This window comes from Nelumbo lutea, chromosome 1, assembly GCF_056320005.1.
Source record: "Nelumbo lutea isolate HS-2025 chromosome 1, American lotus-T2T, whole genome shotgun sequence".
In the NCBI taxonomy this organism is placed as follows: domain Eukaryota; kingdom Viridiplantae; phylum Streptophyta; class Magnoliopsida; order Proteales; family Nelumbonaceae; genus Nelumbo; species Nelumbo lutea.
In genome coordinates this window covers 136,449,562-136,455,899 of record NC_142684.1, presented here as the reverse complement: position 1 = coordinate 136,455,899, position 6,338 = coordinate 136,449,562, and positions in this window count along the sequence as shown.

The window sequence follows — 6,338 nt, the reverse complement described above, 5'->3', positions numbered from 1 at the left end:
CAGGAGCCTATGTACTTGTCAGAAAAAGCAAACACCTGCAATGTATTCCATGATAACAGGAGAAGAGATACTCAAGTTTTACCCTGATAGCTCTTGTAGGGAGAAGCTTGGTGTAAGAGGGGTCAGATCTTCTAAAAGACCAAAGAAACAGATGCAAGAACAGCTACATCGATCCGAATTAGAGGTGCTTTTGTCAAATCTTGGAAACACTTCTAGGAGTGTCCATGTCTTCAGGTCTCTCCCAACAAGCATGATCCTTGTTAGCATCACCAACCTACAATACACAAAAGCACCTTCAACTCCTTTGCTATACCTCTCATACCAATCAAATAGAAGAAATATTTCTAAAGATAGACTACTCCCTCTATAAAACCTTGAAACTAGATTTTCTACATCAAGGAAAGAAACAAAGCACAGAGGATGGGAATAAACACAAATTGAAACAAAAACCTGAATGTAAATATTGTCGGGGTGAGAGGTAGCTTTGAGAAGGTAATCAGTAGCCCAACAAATGATGATTCTTGTGTAATGTAACTCAGCCTTCATTTGCCCACCAAACTCGAGAACATTCCATGAAAGCATGGTGGTCGTGAAAACCATGGGAAACCCCAACTTCATTGTCCCCAATATCATAATATCCTCCCACCAAATCAACCTACATTTTTTGGTACCCGGTTGAGACTTCAGAATCTAATCCTCTTCACCAACGGTGGTCCGGTAGTTTTGAGTTTTGGAATTAAGAAAAATTATACATGTCACTTACATCACATGCAAGCGGATACGGATTGTAACAGTATTTTAATGGTAAAGAAGGATTTTGTCCATTTTAGAAATGTCAACGATACTTTAAATAATTTCTTAAACAATAAAAACCTCCCCTCTACTTTAACTTTAGCAAAATCCTTCATTCTATTTTCAAAAAAATCAACAAAAACCTCCCTTCCATTAATGAACCAGACGGAAAACATTAAACGGATGATAATTTTTTTAAATACCCATTTTACCCCTATACAAGTTATCGTGTACCCATGTTTACTAAAATACCCTTTCCTCCCTTATCATCCTGGTTCCTGAAGAATGGGTGAGGAACGAAAGGGAGAGGGGCAACAAGAGAACGAACCAGGAAGCGAATATTTCGGGAAGTGGAATGACTCTCGTGAAGAAGAAAATGACTTAGGCTAGACTCTGCCTTCAATCCCATTGGAGAACGAACGAACTCTGGGTATTCCAGGAAGTGCAAAATCCTCCCTTCTTCTTCACAGCAGGAGAACCAACTTTGCCTTCGGTCCCATTGGAGAGGAACGACGAAGCCCCATTTTAATTCGCCAGGGATTTACTAATAGATAGAGATGGTTCGTCTTCAATTCTAGTTTTGGACCTTAGTTTCTCAGGCAGCAAAACTGAAAGTGCTTCTGGTTCTGATTTACCAATGATTTACCAGTGGTTCTGGTAGAACAATGAATGTAATGAATTACCAGTGGTTCTGGTTCTGATAATAGAAGGAAGACGATGAACACAGTAACATTTCTAACGATGAACCACTGGTAAATCATTTCTGACGATAATAGAAGGATTGATTTACATTGTCATTTTGGCAATGTTGATTGAAGGTTCTCATGCAGGATTGGTTTACCCCAATGATTTACCAGAGAAGGAAGACGATGAACATAGAGCCACTGCCCTTATTTCTGATTTACCGGTGGTTCAGAAAGCGGGGATTATTGATTAGGTTTCTGTAATTTCCAACCAACCAGATTGCACAATTTCCAACCGATTAGGTTTCTATAATTTACCACTCCCCAATCTCATCTTCTGTTCTGAGATTAACTTCAACTCAATTGCTACACCATTTCTTTGGAATCCGTGGTCGGATCGGACTTCCTCTGCTTTCTTCCTAATCCAATGTTTCCAAAGAGCTGCCCCTGTTACGCATGTTTGATGGGTCCTAAGCGATCGTCCAATGTTTCCTAAGCACCGGTCTCTATCACTCCATTATTGCCCACTTACAGTGAAGAAGACAACGAACTATTCCGAACACAACCACTGCAAGATGAAAAAATCGGCCAACAAGATGAAGCACGACCGTCGTCCGGTGAAGAATCGTCACTGGAATATTCCGGGAAGTGGAGTATTCCGAGCACTATGTCTGCTTGCAACTGTTAATGTTAGGGTTTAGGGTTCGACTGCGTTCTGAAGAGAGAGTAATGAGTTTTCCGAATAAGGGTAAAATTGATATTTTGCAAATAGCTTAGATGATCTATAAGGATAAAAATGTAACTTTCGATGTTTTCCGTCTGGTTCATTAACGGAGTGGAGGTTTTGTCGATTTTTTTGAAAACAGAAGGGAGGATTTTGTTAAAGTTAAGCTAGAGGGGAGGTTTTTATGATTGTTAGAAACTTCAGGCTAGGTTTTTGTATTTTATCCTAAGTATTAAACCCTTTACATTAAGTTATTATTATTGTAAATAATTAATTTACTATATATTATTAATCAATAGCAATTTCTATATATATTTTTTGGAAATTATCATAAAATATTGTAATTTATTTTTATTTAATTTACTATTAGACTCAGATTGGAGTGAGCACAAATATAAATTTGTAGAGTACAAAACCTTATATTTTGCATTATTTTGTATGTATTTGCATTGTACATATTTGTATTTGTACTCCTTCCAACTAAAGCTTTAATTAATTAGTTATAGAAAATTATTAGAATTGTTGGAATGACAATTTTTCCTATAAAATTGGGGCCATACCCTGCCTTGCCCCAAATGGGGCAAGTTTTTTCAAATCTTAAATGAGGACGGGGAAGAGATGGGTTGGGGATAGGGAAAATATGTTTTTCCCAAATTAGGAGTAGGGTTGGCATATAATTCCCTGAACCTGATGGTAAATTAGTAAAATATCTATAAATTTAATATTGATTTTTAAAATATCTCTAAGTTTTCCTCATATTCTCTTAATTTCATTTATAAAATACCCTCAAAATTTCATAATACCCCTAAATTCCCATAACCCTATTTGTAAAATATCCATAAATTAGATTTTTTTTAGATGGTTGCCTCAAGGTGGGGAAAATTTGGGGATTCCACATCCCTAACAAGGAATGGGTGCCTCAACCCGAACCCACACCACTGGGGTTAGGGTAGGGATGGAGTAGAGTTTCTTGACTTATCGGAGTCAGGGACAAGGAGGGGTGCCCCATCCTGTGCATCACACAACCCACTAGTATAGCATATTGGAATGTGTTGGAACTGTTTGTTATTGAGAGGAGATATGAGGACTCGCACCTTTCGGCTTTGGGGGCTGCAATCCAAACGGACCCCAAATATTAGGATTTAGGAGAAGTGGCTTAGTTCAAATCTTGAAGTTTGAAACAATTTGAATCCATTCAACGGTTAAACATACTTTGAACTATGATAACCAAACAATCCTGGGTTAACTTTGGCTGTTGGGGCCCAACAACATAGGCTATTGAGACAGTTTTTGGGTTCAGTAGTTCATCTATTCATGCCATGTAGGGGTGGCAATGAGCCGAGATTTTCACAAGTTGCTCGAGCTTGGCTCATGAAAAGCTCAGCTTGGCTCGGTTTCAGCTGAGCTTGAGCTCGAGCTCGAGCCCGATTCAGTGGCTCAATTAATAAACGAGTCGAGCTCGAGCCTACTAGAGCTCAGCTCGTGAGGCTCGCGAGCCGACTCGAATATATAATATATATAATAAAATTATAGAAAATAATATATATAATAAAAATATTATAATTATTAATTATTATAATTCTTAGTTTTTAAATATAAAATAATTTTTATATAATAAATATTTTTATAAAATATAAAACGAGCCAAGCCAAGCCAAACTCGAGCTTATGAACTTTTGACTCAAGCCGAGCTCAAGCTCAAAGTTCTGGCTTGAACCGAGCTCGAGCCTTGTAGAATAGTCTCGAGCCAAGCTCGAGCCTGGTACTATTCGACTTGGCTCAGCTCGAATCTACCCCTAATGCCATGCTTTGGTTTTTAGTCAAAATAAATTAAGATGTAATTACTAATTTATCCATTCTCATAATAACGTGATATTTCTAGAAATTCTCTCAACAACATATTCTGTTGGCCCCAAACAACTAAAGATTTTCCATCGCTCCTTATCATTCAACATATAACAATTCATCGGGTCATTCAAATTGGAAATATTGACTGTCTAAACTGGACAGCTTGGGCTATCAAAGCTCTCCCCATATGATAAGTTAATTCCCATATTCCTTCTTTGCAATCAATTCTCGATGCATTGCTTGATGAACCAATCTGTCAGACGAAAATAGCCCTGTTTACATTTCAGGGTGTCAACATGGATAGCCCCCATGTATCTATACCTTTCTAGTGATATGGAAATTGTCTTATTATTATTATTATTATTATTATTATTATTATTATTATTATTATTAGGAATTTTCTTTATTAGTACCCAGTATTTTGGGCCTAGTGCCACTTTATTTTTTGAACTTTAAAATGTGACAATTCAGAATCCAAACTTTCAAAATGTATCAATCAAGTACCTACCATTAACCATCAAAATGTATCAATCATTCAAATGTTGATAAAAAATTAACAATCCCAAATCCTTGTTTCTTCTATTCAAGAAAGTTGGGATCACTTCTCAGTGGGCATTTTGGACCCCAACTTTCTTGAATAGAAGAGGTAAGGATTTATGATTGTTAATTTTTGTCAACGTTTGAATGTTTGATAAAAAAAATTAGATGACACTCGAAGGGCATTTGTGTCTTTTTCAAATACCATTTAACGGTTGGTTAACAACTTGTTAATGATAGGTGCTGGATTGACACGTTTTGAAAGTTTGTGTACTGAATTGTTGCATTTTAAAATTTGGGGACCAAAGTGGCACTAGACCCAAAGTACAGAGTATTAATTGGGAAATTTTCCTTATTATTATTATTATTATTATTATTATTATCTTCTTACATGTGATGTGGCTTTGGTCTCCACTCGAGTGGAGTGCTATATACTCAGTTTGAATTTACTCTTCATAGAATGGTCCTCACAAAGTCACTCTCCTCACAGCACATTGAAGCCACACATTTGGAACATCTTCGGTACGTGTAACTTTTCATTCATGGGAGATGTTCCCAATGCAAGGTTGCAAGTGCTATGAAATGGATATGAGAACCATTCTATGAGGAGAAAATCCAGATTCCTATATGCTAAACCCGAATTGGGGTCTCCTACTCACAAGAACTCTACCCACAAAACACTACCTCCGTGCATTGAAACATCTCCCCATGCATAATAACATGTAAGAGCATGAAATGTTCCCCATGTGTGGCTGCAATTTCATGTGGGTCGGTGTGGATATTAGTAGGTCCTCAGATCTCCTACGAACAAGAACCCCACCCCCACCTATTTACATGCTATTGCAGTCACACATTAGGAACATCTCTTATACTTGTATGTTCCCATGCAAGGAGATATTTCTGATGAATGGCTGTAGTGTCTTGTAGATAGGAGATCCACAGAGTTCACATCTGTGCCCCACAATTTGCACAAGTCTGAGAGACAATCTGACAATTTTATTTGCACTAGTACAAATGCATGAAAGTGCAAATGAAATAAAATTTAAATTGTTGTTTAATTTTGTTTTTGGGTTTTACTTTATTCTGCTTCATGTCTTAATTTACTTTATTTATACTGCAATTAGACAAAATAAGCTAAAATTTAAAACAAAAATAGGTCAGGATTTACACTCAACTCATCTGCACTGCCATTATTTTCCATCAATGCAAATTTAGTTGCATCGCAACCAAACACAGCCTTAGGCTCAATTAATTAGTAATGTATTAAATAGATGGGAGTGCAATACTGCAAAACGACTGAGCGTTATTTCTGATTTGCTTTTGTCTCATATTTGAATTTATCTTATTATTTGTTGGTGACAACTTTGGGAGATGTTCCCAATGCAGACGTGCAATGTGCATGTGGGGCACAGATTTGATCTCCTTTGAGAGTAAGGTAAGAAACAAGATGATGTGGCCCCCCACTTTATGAGAGAGAATTGATGTAGGAAGTAGGTGGTGCAAATTTTATTCAGTTTTTGAGATGCAAAATTTGCACTGCTAATGAATGCAAATGAGGAAAAAAGAATAAATATAATTATGTATCAAGTAGCAGTGCAAATCATAGTTACAAGCAAACAGATGCAAAACTGAACCAGGTGCAAAATTTGCATTTAGTTCAGTTTTGCATTGGATCTAGGGCTGTCAATGGGTCGGGACAAGGTGTTCCAGTCCTGGACCATTTATACTGATAAATATAATTATTTATATAAATAA